Raw genomic sequence first — 20,351 nt, forward strand, 5'->3', positions numbered from 1 at the left:
TGCAGTCTTGACACTGCCTATCTTATTGAAGAGCATTGTATTAGTTACTTAGTTCACCACTCTGAGAAAACACCTCACAGGTCAGCACAAGGGAGACAGCTTTATTTTGGCTCACAGTTTTAGAGACCTCAGTCCTTCATGGTGGGAAGATAGTGGCTATAGGCTCTTGTAGGTAACTGTAGGAATGTGTGGTAGCTGCTGCACACATGGTGACCTGACCAGGGAACAGAGCATGTGATAGGAAGAGACCAGGGATACTATACCCATAAAGTCTCTAGGCTCCAGCTAAGTTTCCAGTGATCCACTTCCTCCAGCTAAGCCACATTTTCAAAAGGTGTCATGATTTCTGAAAATAGTACCATCATCTGGGAACCAGGTGTCTAAATACATGTGAAACATTTCTGACTTATTATAACAAAATATACTCAGGAAAAGGTATGTGTGTTGAAGCTTCAATTCCTTGAGCCTTAGTGCCTCTCTCTCTTTCTCTCTCTCTCCCTCTCCTTCCCCCCCCCCCCCCCCCCCCCCCNCTCACACACACACACACACACACACACACACACACACACACACACACACACACACTGGTAATGAACCATAGGGCTGTATGTAGAATTGTGAAAGGTAACCTGGTTTCTGGTTGAGCACAGGCTAGAAACCCCAGTGACCCTGAGGAATGGCAGGCATTTTGCCATGCTCCCAGACACTAGGCTCCTGATATGAGACCGTAGCCCTCCATAGATTTGTGGCCATCAGTCACATAAGGGCAACACCCCAAGCCCCTCCACAGGTAGAAAATGTGACCACAGGCACATAGCCTCAAGACAGATCTCCATTTTAATGAGGTACCTAAAGGCCTGGAGGCTTAGGCAATAAACTCCCCTTCCCAGACACTTCTCTCTGCAAAAGGTATTTAACTTCAGACCCACCCTTGAGAAGTGGGGTGCAGTTTTATTCACCTACCTTCTGCCATGACAATAAATGCCTTAAGACCATGGTCTGCCTCTTTTCATCAAGATCCACCATGGGGAGCAATGGAACAGGCCTTCATCTAAAGAGCCAGCTGCCTAATCTCCCGCAGTGTGTGTGTGTGTGTGTGTGTGTGTGTGTGTGTGTGTATACTCAAGTATGTGTGCACATGGAGGCCAGAGGGCTGCCTCAAGTGTGGTGATTGAGGTAGTATACCTTTTATTTTGAGACAGGGTCTTGGCTGCTTGGCCAGTGAGCCTTAGGGGTCTATCTGTTTCCACCTCCCCAGTGTTGGGATTCTAAGCATATGCCATCATGTGGAACATTTTTAGGTGGGTTCTGGGAATTGAACTGGGTCCTTCCACTTGAAAGCCAGGCATGATATTCACAGAGCTAGTCTCTCAGCCTGTTTTGCTTTTGATGACACAGCTGTAGCTTGTGCTGTATTCGCAACAGTAGCTCTTAGCTATCAGTTTCTTTTATTCCCAGAGGACCACTGTGGGAAAACCACTGTTTTTCGAGTCTTACTTACTAGGGGCTAAATCTAGTCTCTAACGGTTGCTGGCTATGAAAGTCTGAAAACCCATATTAATTCCCCTGAGCCTCTCCCTTCTCATTTGTTGAGTAGGCACAATGTCATTGTCCTTGCAGAGGATTAAAAGACGGTAGCTCAATTCCACTAAGTGTATCTTATTCTTCAGATGTGGTACTAAAGCATACTGTTATTTATTTAATCCTTACGACAACCCTCTAAAACAGCAGTGCTTAAAGAACTTCCTAGATGATGGCATTCTTTACCACCTTATCTGCTATGGTGGCCAGAAGCCACAGGCGGCCATGATGCCTGGTATAGTTTGAATAGTGAATGTCTTCAAAAATGCATCTGTTAAAGGTCTGCTTCCCAACCTGTGACGAAACTGGGAATTGGTAGGAACTTTAGGAAGGAGGTCACTGGTGGGTATGGCCTGGGGAACCTGGAAGCCTGGACCTTTCTAGTTCTTTCTGGTTTCTGGTTGTGTAAGCCATTATACGTTCCCTGCCCTTACGTTTGTTTTCCTATAAGCCTAAAGCGATGGGGGGCCAAGCCTCTGGAATAGTGAGCAAGATAAATCTTTCTTCTTCCATTGATTGATTGATTGATTGACTGAGACAGGATGTTATATATCCCAGCTTTAGGCGCTATGGTAAGAATAAGCTTGAGTTCCTGCCCCTCTTTTCTCCATTGCTCACTTTCTGAGAGGGCAAATGTGTGCCATCATGCCTGGCAGACCGTTCTTCTTTAAGCTGTTGAATTTCTCAGATATTTTGCCCTAATGACAGAAAGCTGAACAATCCAGGGAACTTGAAAACGTGGCTTGTGTAAGTTACAAAAGGATTTTTAATAATGTTTTTATCTAAATGAGTTTAAATCCATTAACTTGGTTTGGCTAGTGGCTATTATTTTTATTTTTTAATTAAAAATTTTATTTTGTGGCTATGAATATCTTCCTGCATGTATGTTCATGCACTATGAATCTATAGTACCCCTGAGAGCCATAATAGGCCGCTGGATCCCCTGGGACTGGAGTTGCATGTGGTTGTGAGCCACCAAGTCAGTGCTGGGATCAAACCATGGCCCATCTGGAAAAATAACCAGTGCTCTTAATCTCTGAGTTATTGCTTCAGCCCAGGTAGCTACTGAACTTGATAGCATAGGTTAAGCTTCATTCGTAGCCTCCTTTTCTAGACCAGGGCTTGGAGAAACTATTTGTTTTGAACCTGTCCCTACAGTTTGTAAGTGATGGAGACCTAAGCACATGGGAGGAGACTCCTTGATTGACATACTGACAAATGGGACTATTATGCAGGCAGGGCAGCTTAGAGATCAAGCTTATTTGGTGCAATGCTTGCTTGGTATGCACCAAACTCTAGATTTACTCCCAAGCACTGTACAAACCAGGCACGGTGGCTCAAGCTTGCCATTCCAGCCAGTGCTTAGGATGTGGGGCCTGAGGAACAGAATTTTAAGGTAATTCTGAGTTACATAGTGAATTGGAGTCTAGCTTTAGATACACGAGAACTCTCTTCCCATCCCCTCGCAGAAAAGGAGCCAGGCCTTAGCAAGTTTAGAAGCTGAGGTCAGTGTGTTGTTGCTTGCTTTGTAGTCCCTGAAGACAGATGGGTCTAGGTCTTATGACTTGTGTCTCTCCCTCAGCAAATGACAGCCTAGCATCAGGTCAACCTCTTGCAGGCAGGAGGAGACAGGCACTTGCTCAGTGGGTTGGCAGAGGTAGCCCCCAAGGGTGAGAATTAATTATATAGTCCATGCTCATACACTTTGGTGTCTGGAGCTGGTGAGGGCTGGTGGGTCTCAGGAGCCACGGTGAGAGTTTTTCATGGATGACCTCATCCCAGCCCTCCAGTGACTGTTGTCATCACTCTTCCCACAGCAGGCAGCTGGCGCCCCAAAGAGGTTACAAGACTGCCCAAGGTCATATACATCTATCTTGTAGCTCCCTGTGGGAGAAGCTGTCCATGATGAGGAGAGCGCTGTGAGGTAGGTGGGTTCTGCATAGGTAGCCTGAAGCTGCTTCGGTGAGCAGGCTGTGAGAAGGGAGGTGGGGAGCCCAGTGGGAAAGTCCTTATAATGATAATGATCATTATGCCAGTTCTCCACGCCCTTCGTCTAGTGGTCACTCTCAGGGTTACCATTAGGACAGCCTTCCTACGGAATACCAACATTTAAGGAGCTGCCCCTGTGTTGGTTGTTTTTTCTTTGTTTGTAACTTTGTGTTTTTTCTTGTATTTGTAATTCTTTGTTTCTTTCAGAAGACAATGCCAAGATTTACATGAATCGGGATTCCTAATTGAATCGTCTGAGCGTGGAGAGTGCTTGCTCTGGGAATCTTCAGAGTCGGGAGAGTGGTTTGTCAGTGTCAAGTGTCTGGTCTGGCTCTGTGGACTGGGGCTGTGGGCTTGCCTGTGATCGCTCATTGCCTTCAGGGTATGCACTGTTCTAATACAAGAAACATTTCACAAGGAAAAGAAACAACTCAAACTTGGACTGGTGGCAGGTGGAGCCTCTGGGCTTGAGTCCCTGCCAGGCTGACTCTGAGGGGAGGGCAGGTGTTTTAGAGAAGTTGCAATAGAGGTAAGGACTCAAGGTTCTGGGGAGCTTTAGTCTTGGCATGCTAAATTCTGGCTGTGATCTTTCATAAGTTACCAAGCTTCTCTAAGGCTTAGTGCTAGACTCTGTTTATTAAGAGAATGAGTTTGTAGTCTTGTAATGGGTTGAACTGTGTCCTGACATGTGAACCCTAAGTGCATGTATATGCAGCTTTACTTGGAAATAGGATCTCAGTAGCTGTAAGTAAGACGGAGTCATGGTGTGGCTTGGAACATAGCTCAGTTGGTGGAGTGCTTGTATAACATGCCTGAGACCCTGGGCTCCTCCCTCAGCTTCTCCTAAACTGGGCCTGGCGAGGCTTGCCTGTAATCCCAGTGATTAGGAGGTAAAGGCAGGGAAATCAGAAGTCCCGTGTTATCCTTGGCTATTTGGTAAGTCTGAGGAAAACCTGGCTATATGAGTCTTTGTCAGAAGAAAAAGTCAGAATGGGGTAGAACATGCTCTAGTGTAATGAGATTGGCCCTGGGTTCTGCTCTCAGGAAGAAAAGAAGCAAGCACAGAAGGGGAGGGAGCACTATGAGAACAGAGGCTGACAGGAGAGTGGTGTGTCCACAAGCCAAGAAATGTCTGAGGTTACCAGGATCTGGAAGAGATAAAGCAGGCTGCCTCCTGAGAGCTGCTCTGGGGCTTCTGGCCTTCAGAACTGTGAGATGCATGGGTTGGGGACTTCGTTCCTGGGGAATAAATGGGAGAGAGGATGGTGTGGAGCAGCCAGAGCATCTATTTCTGTGCCTGGCAAGGTGAGATGTCAGAAGATGGACTTTTACTTCTTCTTTCATTGCAGTGTCAGGAAAAGACACAAGGCATTAGAGTGGGAAAAACACACACCCAGGTGGGCCAACCAGTGTATGAGTGAGTGTGTGTGTGTGTGTGTGTGTGTGTGTGTGTTGCACTCATGTGTCTGCTCTAGCTGCATCACTAAGTTTGTTTGTTTGGAACTCTGGGCAAGTTGTTTGGCTACTTTGATCTCAGTTTCAGGAAGAGATAGGAACTGGAGAACCCTCCCACCCCCCCACCCCAGCACTGTCCTGTTGGTGCCAGGAGCTGGTTTGGCACTCACAGGTACACTGTTGGTGTCAAACACAAACACAGCCCTGGCCTCAGAAAAAGCTTTAAATAGGACGAGTCAAGGTGAAGAGGTACAGAGCAGCAAGGCGCCACAGGTCTGTACCCTGGCTCCCCCATTGCTCCTTTTCCAGTGTATCTTTAGTGACTCATTGCTCCCACTCTGTACCTGACACACTAAAATCACAGACTCACCCCCACAGCCACTAACAGACTGGCATATGTGGGACAGAAGATCCTGGTATGTCCTGATCAGGACTAAGTGTTCACTGGAATTAGGGTTGTTGCAAACAGTGTATGTGTGCCTTTGTGTGTGGTATGTGTAAGCATGTGAGCATGTATACATGTGCACTCACGGGCGTGTAGGTCAGGAAACAGCCTCAGCTGTCAGTTCTTCTATCTTGGTTTGAGGATTACACTGGCCTGGCATTTAGGCCAGGATGGTGGCTTATGAGCATCCAGGGATCCCCCTGTCTCTGTCTCCCACTTTGCTACCACGGGGATTTCAGGCATGTGCCAATATGCTGCCTTCTAACATTGTTTCTGGGGATCCAGTGTCAGGGTCCCACTCGTGCCAGGCAAGTGCTTACTGACCTAGTCATCTTCACAGTCCCATGAATAAAGTTTTGAAACACATTTACATCTCTTCTTGGATGTATTGTCTATGGCTGCTTTGAGCTCTAATGGCAGAGTTGAGTGGGCTTGAAAGGCCTCAGATGTTTCCCAGCAACCTTTTCAGATAAAGCTACTCACCACAAATAGCAACTGCATCTTTGCTTCCATCTCAGTGCTGAGAAGGCTCCTTGGGGCAGCAGAGAGGAGGCTGTGATAGTCTGCAGGTATGACTCTGTGTAAGGCCAGGGTGGGGGCTCTGGCGGAGGCCCCGTGAAGCAGGCTGGGACATGTACCCCTTAAGGTTTTTTTGACTCTGTTATTGAGGACAGAAAGTGCCCCCCCCTCATTTAGGAGGGAGATGGATGCAGCTCTGGGGTGAAGTGGTTGGAGTGCAAGATGCTCTAAGGCTATGCAACTTGATAAAGACTCACTGACTTCTCCCAGCTTTGTTCAGCAAAATGACAAAGATTACATTTGTAGTGTGGCCACCAGAAGGAGCATCTAAGCCCTGCCCAGAACATCTTTCTGCATCAAATGCTTCTCCAGGACATATTGTGCTTCTCAAGCCCACGTCTGTAGAAGCAGGACCTACCTGTTATCACTTTTGCTTGGTGTTGATGGCCTAAAGCTCAAGGCTCAGCAGGTCTATATTGTAGCAGCAAAGGCCAAAGAGTTACAGAGGAAGATGCAACATTCGCATGGCTTTAAACATCACCTTGATATTTACCAGTCACCCTGCGGAGGGTGAGCTACTTTGAGGCTCTGCTCTCTTTTGCCCTGCTCCTTACCCTGGTGATTCAGTCCTGAAACCTGCTGGCCTAGGGAAGGATTGCAGATTGCCAATGGAGTGCTGGTGGTCTCCATACCTTGCCTTTTGACATGCTCCCTAGCCTTAGTGAATACTCTCGCTCCTGCAAAATGGCAAATGGGCCAGGGCCTAGCTGGACATTTAGCACATATATTCCTGTGTGTGTGTGTGTGTACACGCATGAGAGTCTGCACATTGAGCATGCATGCAAGCGTGTGTGTGCAGAGTTGAGTGTTGGTGCCATTGCACGTTATTCCCTAGAGAAAAGCTCTCTCACTGAACCTAGAGCAAAGCTGGCAGCCAGCAAGCCCCAGCCAGCCTCCTGTCTTTGCCTTCCACAGTCCTGGGGTAAGAGTTGAATGGGCCTGATAGCTGGTTTTTCTCATGGGTACTTTGGACCCTCCTCATGCTTGCATGTGTGCTCTTACCTCGCACCCCTTCTCCAGCCTCACATTTCCTTCTTCAAGCAGACTTCTAGGACAATACCCACATAGCCACACCATCCTCTGCTTTGGTGCTGAGAAGTTCTCATACTTTCTTCCCATTTGGATGAACTCCTACCCACCCCTTAAACCCAGTTCACAGAGATGCTTCTCAGCCAAGCAATTAAGAGTGAGACCCCCAATCTAGCCATCCAGAATGCACGTCCCCTCTGTCTCCTGATTGTTCTGCTATCTCGTGCAGGCCACCTTCTCTAAGCAGCAGCTTCCCTACTGAACAACAGGCTATAACAGCATTTCCCTCAAAGTGTCCTAAGTGAGGGTTTAAGGAGGGCTACAAGGACGGTGCTAGCAATTACTCTAATCTTTAGGTTTTCTGGGACCTTTTCCCCAGCACCACCCTGCCACAAGTGCTGAGAAGTGGATCTCAAGGGACACACTGTGTGCTTCCTGCCTGTGAGGAGGTGGATGGCATCTTCCACTACACATTCCTGTCAGGGTGATATTCTGCCTGAGGGTATAGGATCGAGTGACTGTGGACAGAGCCCTCGGAAACTGTGAGCCCAAACAACTCCTTCCTTAAGCCATTTTGGTAAAAAACCTTGTCTCAGTGACAATGTGAAAAGCATCTAACAATGTTCATAAACATTTGTGGACACAATGAAGATATGGATTGATCCTTGCTAGTCACATTTTGTGCTTGGCTGCTATATTTTGAGCAACACAATTAAGATCTTAATTTTCACATCTCTTCCCATCTACTTTTTGGGGGAGATATTGTTTGTTTTTGTTTTCTCAAGGCCTCAAAGTGCACCACTGAGTTATTGAGTTCTGTAATTTTTAAATTCTTGAAAATTTTATTAGTTTTTATTTAATTAAAATATAACTTCTTTTCCCATGAGCCTCTGCTTACTTCCAAATTTATGGCCTTTTACTCTTTAATTATCATTATTACATGTACACACTCTTATATGCACACAAATATATAACTGCAACCTGCTGCGTCTGTTTAGTGTTGCTTGTATGTATAACTTTTTAGGGCTGAGCACTTGGCTTGGATAATGATTTAGAGTGCTCATTTCTAGGGAAGACTAATTCTCATCTTCTCTCTCCACCTCTCTCAGCAGATTTTAGTTTCCTTTAGCTCTTCCTGCATCCATGTTGGCCTGCCAAGTAACGCTGTTGCTCAGGCCTTGTCTAGGCAGCTGTATTGTTGTGTTGCTTCCCTGTCATTTCTAGAAGATGCAATTTTATAGCAGACATTTTGATCTTCTCACTCTTAACATCTCTTTTCTTCCCCAATGCCCTCTGAGCCTTAGCTGTAAGGCAGATGTATCCCTTTGGGTTGGGCGCACACAGCCAGTTCTCTGCATTGTGGTTAGCAGTGGCTTTCTGTAGTGACTTTTCTTCTGGTGTGAACAGACGCTTCTTGGTGAGGAGGTAGCGTCTTACCTGTGAGATAGTTATTTAGAGGCCAGTTAAATGTCATCCTGGTTGAGCAAAGTGGAAGTAGGCAGGTCACATTTTCTGGAGAAGGAGAGTCAGTTTTAGGGATGTGGCCCCTGGTAGGCTAACCACACTCCTTGGATAACCACTCACCAGACCAATTGTTTGGGTGGCACAAAGTTGGCTGCATAGGGAACAGGGATAGATCTGGTGTGTGTGTGTGTGTGTGTGTGTGTGTGTGATAAATATGATCAAAATAAATGGCATGGAATTTCAAAGAATTAATTAAAATTGTGTTAGGAGAAAAATAAGTTACAACTTTATAAAAACATGTTCAAGCTCCTCATGAGTAGATTCTGGTGTTATAAAAGAAAGCTGCCAGTCTCCAGGGCAGTCTAAGATGGTATGTCATGAGGGAACTGCTAGCGGCTTGCATTATAAGGGCTCTGGGCTGATGAGAAGTGAGCTAGGCTTGGGGATTCCACCCCGGGTAGCTCTGAAATTGCTTGCCCTGGAGCCAGCAGGACCGCAGCAGTTCAGGTTCATTGGCTCTGTCTCCCAGGCAGTCAGAGCAGTGACAGGAATGATAATCTCCTGTAGATGCAGAGAGCTTTGTGAGTTTGTCTTCCAATCTCTGTTGCTCTTCACAGGGTGCAGGATGGAGCTGATATCCTAGCTCTGTTCTGGCTACTGCCTGACCTTGGCTAGACCTGTTCCACATTGTAAAATGAGGGCTGCTAAAGCTGATCCCTGAGGTTGTAAAAAGCCAGGTGAGACAGTTGGGCAGCAATGTGCTGTTGAAGGAGCTTTCTGCAGCAAAGGTTCTGGTGTGTGACCTTGGTCCAGCTCCGAGGCATAAATGCTCCCAACATGGTCACTGCAGAGCTACCAATGTCATAACACAAGACATAGACTTGGGAAGCAATCTGCACTGTCAGCTCTTGTAAGCGGCTGTGTATAGCACATCCTGTTTGATAGTGGCTTTCTGAGGGTGTCTTCCGAAAGATCCTTGACCAGGCACAGAAATCATGATGCAATCACTGCCAACATGGGTGATGGGGAATGATAATGTCTAGGTGTGGGATGTGGTCTAAAGAGCGCCCTCTAGAGTCTGGCACCTGGTGGGCACTTTCATGAATACACCTTATGGCTGGGCAAATTGCCAATGGATGCTCATGCTTGCTGAACACACAGAGAAACTCACTGCACCAACAGTTGGCATTGTGTTGATGACAAGTTGGGCTTTAGAGGCAATGAGCCTGGCAGGCATCCTAACCTGTTAATGATGACCCTGGGGAAAAACTGCTTATTCGCTCTGCCTGACTTCAGTTTCCCGGACCCAAAGAGGGAACAGTAGGAGGAGGATGGAACATGACCTGCATGGAGATGAAATTCTGGTCCAAGGCTGGTATGTCTCCTTCCCTTCTGAAGCTGCAGAGGGGCTAATGGACAGTATTAGTTGGTACTGCTGTGACAAAATAGCTGGTAATGGTAACCTGGGAGGAAGAGTTTATTTTGGCTCATGGTTTGAGGGTGCAGCCCATCATGGAGGGTGCAGCCCATCATGGATTCACCATGAATCATGGTGACAGGAGCCTGAGGCAGCTGGTCACCTTGCATCTGCATCCAGGAAGCAGAGAGAGATGGATGCTAGTGCTTGGCTTACTCTCTTCTTTCCATTCAGTCCTGGATCCCAGGCTATGGGATGATGCTTCAGTCAGTATGGGTCTGTCCACGCTAAATAATTTAATCTCAGAAAGTCCATCACAGTTGTGTCTTGAGCATTATCTCCTAGGTGATTCTAGGTCCTGTAAAGCTGAAAATGGGCATTTACCATCTCAGGAATGCACAGCCAAGTCAGTACTGTAAATCCTGGACATCTGAGGTCTGACCCAAGCAGTAGGAAAACTCAAGATCACTCCCCAGACTCCTTGATCCACTGAAAATTAGCTCTGGGGGTTTTTGTTGTTGTTGTTGTAGTTGTTTTGGCAAATAGGAAAAGTAGCAATGTATTCTGACTCCTTGGATAAACAGCCGCCAGCAGTCCTTGGGGAAGGGCAGGCTGGCCTTGTTTGTGCTACATGCTGCCTGAGAAATGCTGACGCTGCTCTTCTCTGTTGCTGTGACACATGCAAGCATATGCAATTGCATCCCTAAATATGGAGGCTGAGTGTTTAATTACCAAGTTTTCTGCCTGTCTTATAGGGAGTGTTGGTCACCACGAACTGTTAAATGTCACCTCTTGACTTTTCCTTCATAGATCACAGGGGCTACCACGGCTCACAGTTTATCTTTGTTCCACTTGGAAGACTCAAACAAGAGCTGGGACACAATCAAGCTGAGGAACAAGCTCTTCAATGAAACAGACTCTGCAGGACTCTGTGCAAACAAATAGTGGCTGTCCCTGCTACTGCTCTGTGAGTCTGTAGGCAAGTCACTCAACTGTTCTGTTATCATGAGGGCTTTCTCCTTGGCTGAACTGATCAGGGTATGCAAGGTCACACCTCCAGCTTGCAACTCCACAGCTGAGGAGGTGGGGGACAAGAGGATCTTTGGACAGCCAGTTTAGAAAAGTCAGTGAGCTCCAGGCAAGACCCTGTTCCCAAAGTAAGGTGGGCAGTACGTGAGGGACAGCGGCTGAGGTTGACCACTGGCTCCCACATGTGCACCAGGATAAACACACACACACACACACACACACACACACACACACACACACACACACACATAAAACAACGTATGTAATATGGAAGATACTCCTGTTAACTGGCCACTAGCATGCCTTCTGTGAGGTGGCCTGTTCTTTATGGATGTGGAGGTGATTTTTCCCAAGTCAGCCGCATTGAGTCCATGTCACTTCCCTCCTGGAGTTTATGATCTTACTCACACTCTTGCCAGATGCCAGCAGGTTCCCCCTCTGCTGGGATTGGCAATGCTTGTCTAAGCACCAGGACAGATAGAGCTGCTTCTCAGTTCTTGCCTCAGAAGCTCCACTTTGCTCATGGGCAAGATGCTGTGACTCCAGTGCCCTTCTAGATTTGGGGAGCATCAGTAGACACTGCTATACATCAGAGCAGCCTGTTGCTCACAGTGCCCTGAGGTAGGCACAGAACTTTGCATGGAGCAGCTCGTTCATGATTCTGGAATGTAGGAAGCAGAGAGGGATTGGGAAGAAAATAGGGCTGGGCTACAACACTGCTACAACACTTCCTGGCCCACTCCTCAGATACACTTCTTCCCATTAGGACCCACCTCTTAAAGGCTCCCCTACCTCCTACAGTCACTTCACCAGCTGGGTACCCAAAGTTCAGACACCTGAGCCTGTGGGGCCACATTACACGTTCTAATCACAAAGGTTAAGAAGTAAGATCACTGAAAAATGCCCTACTTATTGTGTTAGCTGGGAAATCCATCCAGTAGAATATTAACACTCACAACTAGACTATGCTAACATACTCCAATGTGTGTCTGCATAGACTAGGTCAGACCCAGGAGTTGAGACCCCTTTGACAATCCTCTATCCCTCAAAATATTTACAACACCATTCATAACAGTAGCAAAATTACAGTTATGAAGTAGCAACAAAAATAACTTTATGGTTGGAGATCACCATGACATGAGGACTATATTAAAGCCCTGTAGCACTAGGAAAACTGAGAACCACTGGTCTAGGGCCAACACTTGAAGACCTTAGTGCTTGGGTAACACTCAGGGTGTCTCTAGTTCTGACTGGCTTTCATGTTGTCAGGTGAACACATTCTGGGTTCCTGTCAATCTCTCTAGCAGCGACAAGAAAAGGCCCTCAGCAGCAAGGTAAAGGATGGAGACGCAGGATGACAGGCAGCTGCTGTGAGAGACAGGGGCTACAGCTTACCCATGCTAAGGATGCTCGGCTTCTGGTAGATCTGCAGCACACTGCAGCAAGTCATAACTCATAAACTATCGGGGCTGGGAAGATAGTCTAGTCTGCAAAGTGCTTGCCTAGCAAGCACGAGGACCTGAGTTTGATACTCAGAATCCACATTAAAGAAAAAAAGCAAACACAAAACAAAAATAAAACCCTAACAACCAAAAACCAACCCCCTCCCCCAAAAAACCCCCCAAACAGCTGGGTTGGGGTGGTACGTGCTTGCAATCCTAGTTCTGAGAAGTGCTCAGAGGGCTAAGATGGGCAGATGTTTGGCTGTGCGAAACTGGCAAGTTCCAGACCAATGAGAAACACTGTCGCAAAAATCAAGCTGGACAATGAATAATGAATGACAGCTGAAGGTGTCCTTTGATCTCTACATATGTGCACACACATCTCTACATGTACCTTCATACACATATACCTACACACATTTGGGTACACTTGGGTGTTCAAAAGCTGTCAGTGAGGTGAGCTTTTTCTCCCTAGTGTAGAGAGATCACTGCTCAAGGCTGGACCCTGTATAACCATCAGAAGATTGTGAGCAGAGCCTATGTATTGTCCCAGAGGCCTCTGGGAGCCGACTAGGGAGCATCAGGCCAGTTTGTGGAGTGTGCCATGCAAGGAAGAGAACCACAGATATGGAGACTGGCTCAACGTGCCTTAAAGCAATGTATATTTTTGGTCTCAGCCTAATCTGTTAAGTGAGACTGTGTATGTATTTCAAGGAGGTCAGTCAGTGGAGGACAGAGGCTCTGCAAGGCTGGATCTGTGCTCAGTCATTTAGGAAATGAAGTGCACTTTGGGCTGCTCCTCTGTACACCAGTGTAATGACAGCATCAAACCAAGATATGAAAACAGAATGTATTGGATGCACACTATGCATGTGTAAGGCACATGTATGTGTAATGGCTCAGTCTGCTGTGTGACAACAAAGCATTTGTCCTCTTATTCATGAGCTTGTGCATCTGTTCCTTCCAGACACTGGGACGTAAAAGCAAAAGCACCAGCAGCCTGAACAGAAATTCAAGAATCATCGAAAGCCAGCTGGGACAGCACAAGCAGGATCCAGGCATGTGTTGGCAGCCCTCAGTGTCACGGTGGCAAGTCCCTCTTTCTCCTTTGTCACCTGTTGATGGATAGTAACAGAGAGGAGTGGTGCTGGCACCATTCCTGACACTTTCAAATATCAATTCCGGTGATTTCATGACAGTTGCTGTGACTATCACCCTTCATTTGCAGACCAGGCCACCGAGATCCTTAGAGGTTAAATAACTTGCCCAAGTCACACAGTTGTTGCAAAGTGAAGGGGGAGAAACTGAAAAAAATCAGCTCAGGAACTTTGGGAAGGTCATGAAGGGAGAGGCTAATTAGCATTTCTCAGCCACAGGGTGGGAACCAGCCTGCAGGTGGGGACACATTCCCCAGGACTGACCATTGCTCACTTTCAGACAAAGGAAGTCCTTGTCACCTCATTCCCTAAAGACCAATCAGTTTAAAGGGTGCACTGTTCCGCCAATCATATTGTGCCTAGTTGCTGATGGTCTGCTCTGCCCCTGGAAACCATATAAACACTCACTGAACTGGTGCTGGTGTTCACTGCCTCTCCTTCAGGTCTGGGATGACCCCAGTGCACTGGAACAAATTCCTCTTGCTTTTTGCATCGATCCTGGCTTCACGTGGTTCACTCGGGGGAAGCGGGGGTCCCTGGTAAGCTAAGGCTCCCCAGAGTCTTACAAAACAACATGTCTAATTCCCAAATTCTTGCTTTTTTAAAAAGATTTTTTTTCAGATTCTTGTTTTTGACTGATGCATCAGGTTATGAGGCCTTAACTTTGTGCCTTTTCCCATCTCCAATCCATTGGGCACAAGTCCACACTTTTCCAAGCACTTCAGTTCTGAGAGACACCTGCCCCAACTTGGTTCTGCTCAACTCACTTCAACTCAACTAATTTTAGTTTGACTCAGTTTAGATTGGTTAAGGTTAACTTAAGCAGAACATATACCTGGTTATCTGCATATGTGTACACAAGTGTGTGTGTATGCGCGTGTGCGTGAGTATGCGTGTGCGTATGTGTGGTTATGCAAGTGTGCATGTAGGCAACCTAGGCTGTCATTCCTGGGCATTGTCCATCTTGTTGTTGTTTTGAGACAGGGTCTCCCACCGACCTGGAACTTGTCTGTTAGGCTGGCTAGTGAACCCCAAGGATCTGCATATCTCCAGTGCTGGGACCATTGGATTCCCCATGAGCTCTAACATTCTTGTCTTTATGTAAGGAAGGCAAATATTTTATTGAGTGAAGCTTCTCTGTAGCAGTTAACATTGATTGTCAGCTTGATTGCATTGAGAGGCACCTAGGCAATGCCTTTCTGTGTGTCTGTGAGGGTTCTCTAAATATGGACAGCATTGTTCTACAGGCTGAGGCCTAGATGGCATCAATGTAGATAAAAGAGGAAGCCCTCTGTCATCACAGGTGCTCTCTCTCTCTCTGTGTCCTGGTCTCCATGAGGTGAGCAGACTGCTCAGCCCCACCTTTCCACTGTGGCATTCTGCCTTAGGTCAGACCCATAGCGATGGATCCAGATGACGTCAGGCTGAGCCCTCTAAACTGAGTCCCAACAAATCCTTTCCCCAAGTGCTTCATCTCAGTGATGAAAGCCCTATTATTAAACCTTACCAGAGGAAGGTAACACCAGGAAATGTTTTAAAACTCTGGTTTCTACATTGTCACTCTTTTCTCAAACGCCTGCCCAGATTGTTGCCCCTCATCCATGTAGAATGATGCCAAGACCCAGGGGTACAGCCCTGGACAGATTATGGAACCCCTTTACACAGCTTATGTGTAACATGTCTTCTAAGCTGAGCTAGCTTAGAAATAAAGGAAAAAGGGGGGAGGACTGCATGGAAGGCAGTTGATACGATCCCTGTTAACAGGGCAGATTACTCTGTATCAGGTGCAGAGAGCACTGTGCTTAAAACACCACCTCGCTCAGCTGAAAGCTGACTATTCTTGGGTGTTTCACAGATGAGGCTTCAGAAAGTGTGCACAAGCTCAGTGGGTTTCCCAAGTCACAACGCTGGACAGGGGAGAGCTCTCTGGCCCAAGGACCCTGTCTTTCCATAGCTCCTACCTGCTTTCAAAGATGCCCCACTGTAGCAGGATTAGGGGATATTGGTGCTGGACCTCTCTTGGCCAATAGCACATAAACCAAAGGGCTCCACATCAGGATTCTAATTTCTGGTGGAAGAATGGGGTCTGAGTCATATCTCTGGCCCCAAAAGGAGACTTGATATCCTAGGCTGCTTGGGAGGCCATGAACAGATAGCTACCCAAACGTGATCCCAGGAACCTAAGCTTTCAAGATGGCTTATCTGCCTGTTTACCTGCCTGCCTTCCTTTCCTTTCTTTTTTGAGAAAGGCCCAATGTTGCCCAGGATGGCCTTAAACAGGTCCTGCTTCCATTTCCTGAGTGCTGGGGTTACAGATGTGTGCCATCAGGTCAGCTAACAGGACACTTTCTGATAACAAAGACACACCATGATCCCCTCCTGTAAGAGACAATCCAAATAGGTTTGTCAATCACCTGGAACAGGAAAAGCTCCATTCTAGAGATTTTAGAACACTTATAAAGCCTGCAGAGAGTGTGATGAGTCAGTGATCTTGTTGGATGTTGTCCGCACTTATGTGTGGAGCATGTACTTGTGCTGTAGCAAGCTCCATCTGTCTTCTGAACTATGTGTGCCATCTGAACCATGTCAACAGCAGTTCCAAAGTCCTGGGACACAAGAAGAATCCAGATCAGGATCTTAGTGGCACTGCCATCTTAGGAAAGCAATCTTTATGCCACATCAAAGAATCAGGGCTTAGAGGAGCAAAAGAGGCCCAGAGGCAAGTCCTTAGCTACCTGTGAGATAAAGGAGCTATTGGTTTTGAGCCATATCTGCTTTTTGGACCTAATATGGTTTGATTTGTTACCCATACCTGTGATTCCCACTGAGCTGAATTAGGGGCTGCAGCCTTCTGTTCTTTCTGGGGGTATGTCTTAGCATTTGCACTGGGAGAAACATCACAGGCCATCCACTCACATCAGATGGTGCAGAGGCTGACTACAACGAACAGACCCTTAGAGCCATGCAGATGAGACCAGCGCTCTGCCCTCTGCAGAGCACTTGCTGGGTTAATTAAGTTAAAAGCTGTAGCAGGAAGGAGGATTGAGATTTGGCTTTTTAAAAAATGAACATCAATCACATTATTGATCTTTCTATTTCTTTTTATTCTCTTTGTGTTTGAGATCCCTGGACTATGCTTGCTGCAGGCTTCTCTCACAGTAAAAATTATGTAAATTAAAATACTGACTTAAATTAAAAAAAAAAAAAAAAAAGAAGCCTGTGGTGTAAAGGGTGGAAGCCATGGAATGAGCCTTGAGATGGGAGCTTAACCTAAGAGACAGACAGAATCCACAGAGGACAGATGTTGGAGGAGCTCCCACATTTGAGTCTGTATCTATACTCCTTTGAAATGTGACCTGGGGAGATGGCATGGCTCAGTAGAAGAAGCTGCCTAACTCCAATTGCTTGCTCACTGCTGTGTGAGCTTGGCTCAGCTCCTAACCTCATCAGGCCTTGGTTCCCTCATTTGTTAAATTAGGATAATAATACCCAACATGCTGAGGTTTCAGGAGGACTAAGTTGGCCTTTAAGGGACCTGTGCTGCCCCACAGTTGGGCATTCCTTATTTATGGTGCTGCGGTCATTTGGGAAGAGGAGCATCTTGGGCCTATTTAAGATGCTACAAGAGAATCCCCTAACCTGTAATCAGAGGAAGCGGTACCTTCAGCAATAGGCTCTTACCCTCAATCCTGGTGGGTAGCCAGTGACAGTGGTGACTGCCTGAACTGTTTAGGGGGTCATAAAACACAGTGGGTCATAAAAAGGGACTAGGAAATAGAGGCGGGATAATGAATATATGCTAAAAACATTAACAAGAGAGTAATATGGACTAGCCTAGAGGCTGACATGCTATCACCACTGCAGAAGGGAGATAGATCTTCACTTCTTGTTATGCCTGGAGATTAGGGTTCTGTCCTTGGCTCTTGAATGGTTGCTCCTCAGTCTGCAACTGACCCGGTAACTTTCTCCTTGTTTCTTTCTTTCTTTTTTTCCAATATAATCTTTTCTACTGATTCTTTGGGAATTTCACATCATGCATCCCAATCCTACCCATTTCCCAGTCCTTCCATGTCTGCCCTACTCTTGTAACCTCCCCCCACAAAAGAAAACAAAAATAAGAGTTATCAACAACGACAAAACCTTGCCAACCCTCTGGGCAGCAACCTCTGTCAACCACAGCCAGCTCTTCCACCTGCCACAGCTGTTGTTCTTCAGTTCTACCTTACACCCACCACTCGCACCTCCATCTCATAGTGGTTTGTTGTAATGGCATTGGCAGCAGCAACGTGTCAGCAACATAACCCTTTGCCCAAATAGCTTTATTTGCAAATGTTCATTGCAATGAGTTGTTGGACTAGTTCAAGGCCTCTGTATTCCTCTACATCATCCATATAGGACCCTTGCAGAGAGGAGTATCCTGCTGTTGTCCAGAGATATAGAGGTCCTGCCACTATGGTTCCATAGGACTGGCCTTTCACTCACTCTAACAGCTCACAGATGGGGTAGATGTTGGGTGGGCCAACTCAAAGCCCTGGATCTGGACCTGGGTTGTAGCTGAACTGGAGACTACTGGGCCACTGTACTGCCATGAGGTGACTGGCGAGGGGTAAAGCCAGTTTGGCAAGGCCCTTGGTCATCAACATTGCTTCAGGCAGCAGCCCCAGACCACAGTAATCTGCAAGGCTTTAGATGGGGCCACAGACACCAACACAGCCTCTGGCTGTGTCTGGACCACCAACCAGCTCATAGTCCTCAGAGGCTGCTCGGACCTTGAGCCTCATCACGGCCTCAGGTGGGTACACCTGCTACTCATATCAACATGGCCCCCAAGGCAGCAAAGCCTGAGGATATCACCAAGTCATCAGTGCTCACAGCTTACATCCACAAGGATCTCAGGCTTCATAGCAGTCTGGGCAACAGCATGCACCACAGACACCAACATAGCCTCTGGTGTATCCTAGACCGCAGTGGTCCTTCTAGGAAGTCCAATCTAGGAAGTGAACCTTCCTTCATCCTGAGCCTCTGTGGTTGCCCAGAGTCAGGATAGGGTAATCAGCTGCCAGACAGCATGTTTGGGAGGCAGAGTCGACATATGCATAAATTCCAGACACTACTCCCCTGTCCCCACTGGTCAATGACAGCATGTTGACCTGAGCTTTCTTTCTCACCTGTCACCACCATCACGTCTCCAGTTCTGCCTCTCTTCATAGGGCATGGACCACTCTGTTTTTCTATTTCTTCTACTTCTCTATTACACATTTGATTATTGTAGTAGTGTCGGCTGACCCACAACACATGGCAGGGTGGTGGTGGTGGTGGTGATGGGGAGTCTGGATGTCGTCTCTTTGGCCCTGTTTCTCATTGGCTGCTCAGGTATTTTGATTAAACAGATGTTAGCGGTGAAGTACATGTCTAGAACTGACTTTGGAATTGAGTGGGCTCCATCTTTTGAGCCTCATCTGTGTGCCTAGCTTAGGGACTACATTTGCTGTTAGTATGCCTTAAAAAAACAAAGAAATCTAATCCTCAATTCCAACAGCTGATATGATCCTCCATGATGGAGCATGAAAAACTTACTAACAGGGTGTTTAGAGTAAAACAAATCCTTGTCCATTCACTGCAGAGGACAAAGGACAGATGAGAGCTTACACTTCCTCCTTACTGCTCAGTAAGCTGGATCAATGTCCTGTAAGACTCAAGTGGGCCAATGTTTTCAGACCAGTCAGCAGTTACCGTTGATAGGAAACTCCAGGAATGAACACACGAGTCCCTTCATGACCTGGCTCTCATTTGTTCTGAGGCCTCCTTTTCCTCCTTTTCCCCTGCTCCCACTGGCAGGCTCTCAGGATGACAGAGCTGTGTAGCTAGGTGTAGCACTTTGTCCATGCTGCTGCCTGCTGGGGAAACTCTACCTCTGCCTTCATCACCTCTGCTCTTAGCTTCCTGACTCTTACAGGACATTGATCCATCTTAGTTAAATAATCTTCCCTTTCCCGGGAGGCAAGAGTCAGATTGGTTTCATGCCTTCAGCTTAGGAGAGTGGGCAAAATCAGGACCTTCTGTTCTGGTTGTGGGAAAGGATGAAGTTGTAAATGGCAACAGGGGTCATTTCTAATTGAAGCTCTCTCTTGAAAAAGACCTCTTAAAAGGGTTCCTAACTCTTTCCTGCCACCTATCTCTTTAGATCTGATTGGTTAGAATTTAGTCATGCAACCTAGCAAAAGTATTTGGAAAATATAATCTTTGAGTGTCACACATTAACAAACAAGGAGCATCAAATGCGCACCAATGGCTTTGACAGTTTTCCTTGGGTTTAGTCACTACCCATGGCTATCGGTGAAAGTGACAGACACAGCTGAGTTCTGATGCTCAGATTTCTTCTAGTCATCTTGGGAAACAGGATATGAACATTGCCTGGGGAGTCCCGTAGAGTGGGTACCTTGACCTGGACTCTCAGCTTTGTTCTGGTTTGCATGACCTTGGGGACCTGAAGGAGCAGGGGATCAGCCAGGGTCCCTCGGGTTCTTACCCTGCCGTGATTCTCAATAAACATCCCATCTTAAACTGACCCCAAGCTTGGGACCGAGCTCTGCTTGTTTCTGTTGTCACTAAACTTCCCAACCACTGTCTTTGGCTCTACTTATAAATGTTTTAAAATATTCGCTTGGTCATCCGGCTGGATCAGCGCCAGGGTAGCGGGAGCGCAGGGTTGCCTGACACCCGCCAGCTACCCACGACCCCCGCCGCAGGATTTTGGGACTGCT

The 20,351-nt window shown here is 46.9% G+C and overlaps 1 pseudogene; it reads right to left on the reverse strand.

Annotated features, from left to right (window-relative positions):
- Window positions 1–8,260: 8,260 nt before the first annotated feature.
- Window positions 8,261–20,351, reverse strand: part of LOC110311990 — a 42,800-nt pseudogene continuing 30,709 nt past the window's right edge.

The sequence above is a fragment of the Mus caroli genome, chromosome 16 (assembly GCF_900094665.2).
Source record: "Mus caroli chromosome 16, CAROLI_EIJ_v1.1, whole genome shotgun sequence".
NCBI lineage: Eukaryota > Metazoa > Chordata > Mammalia > Rodentia > Muridae > Mus > Mus caroli.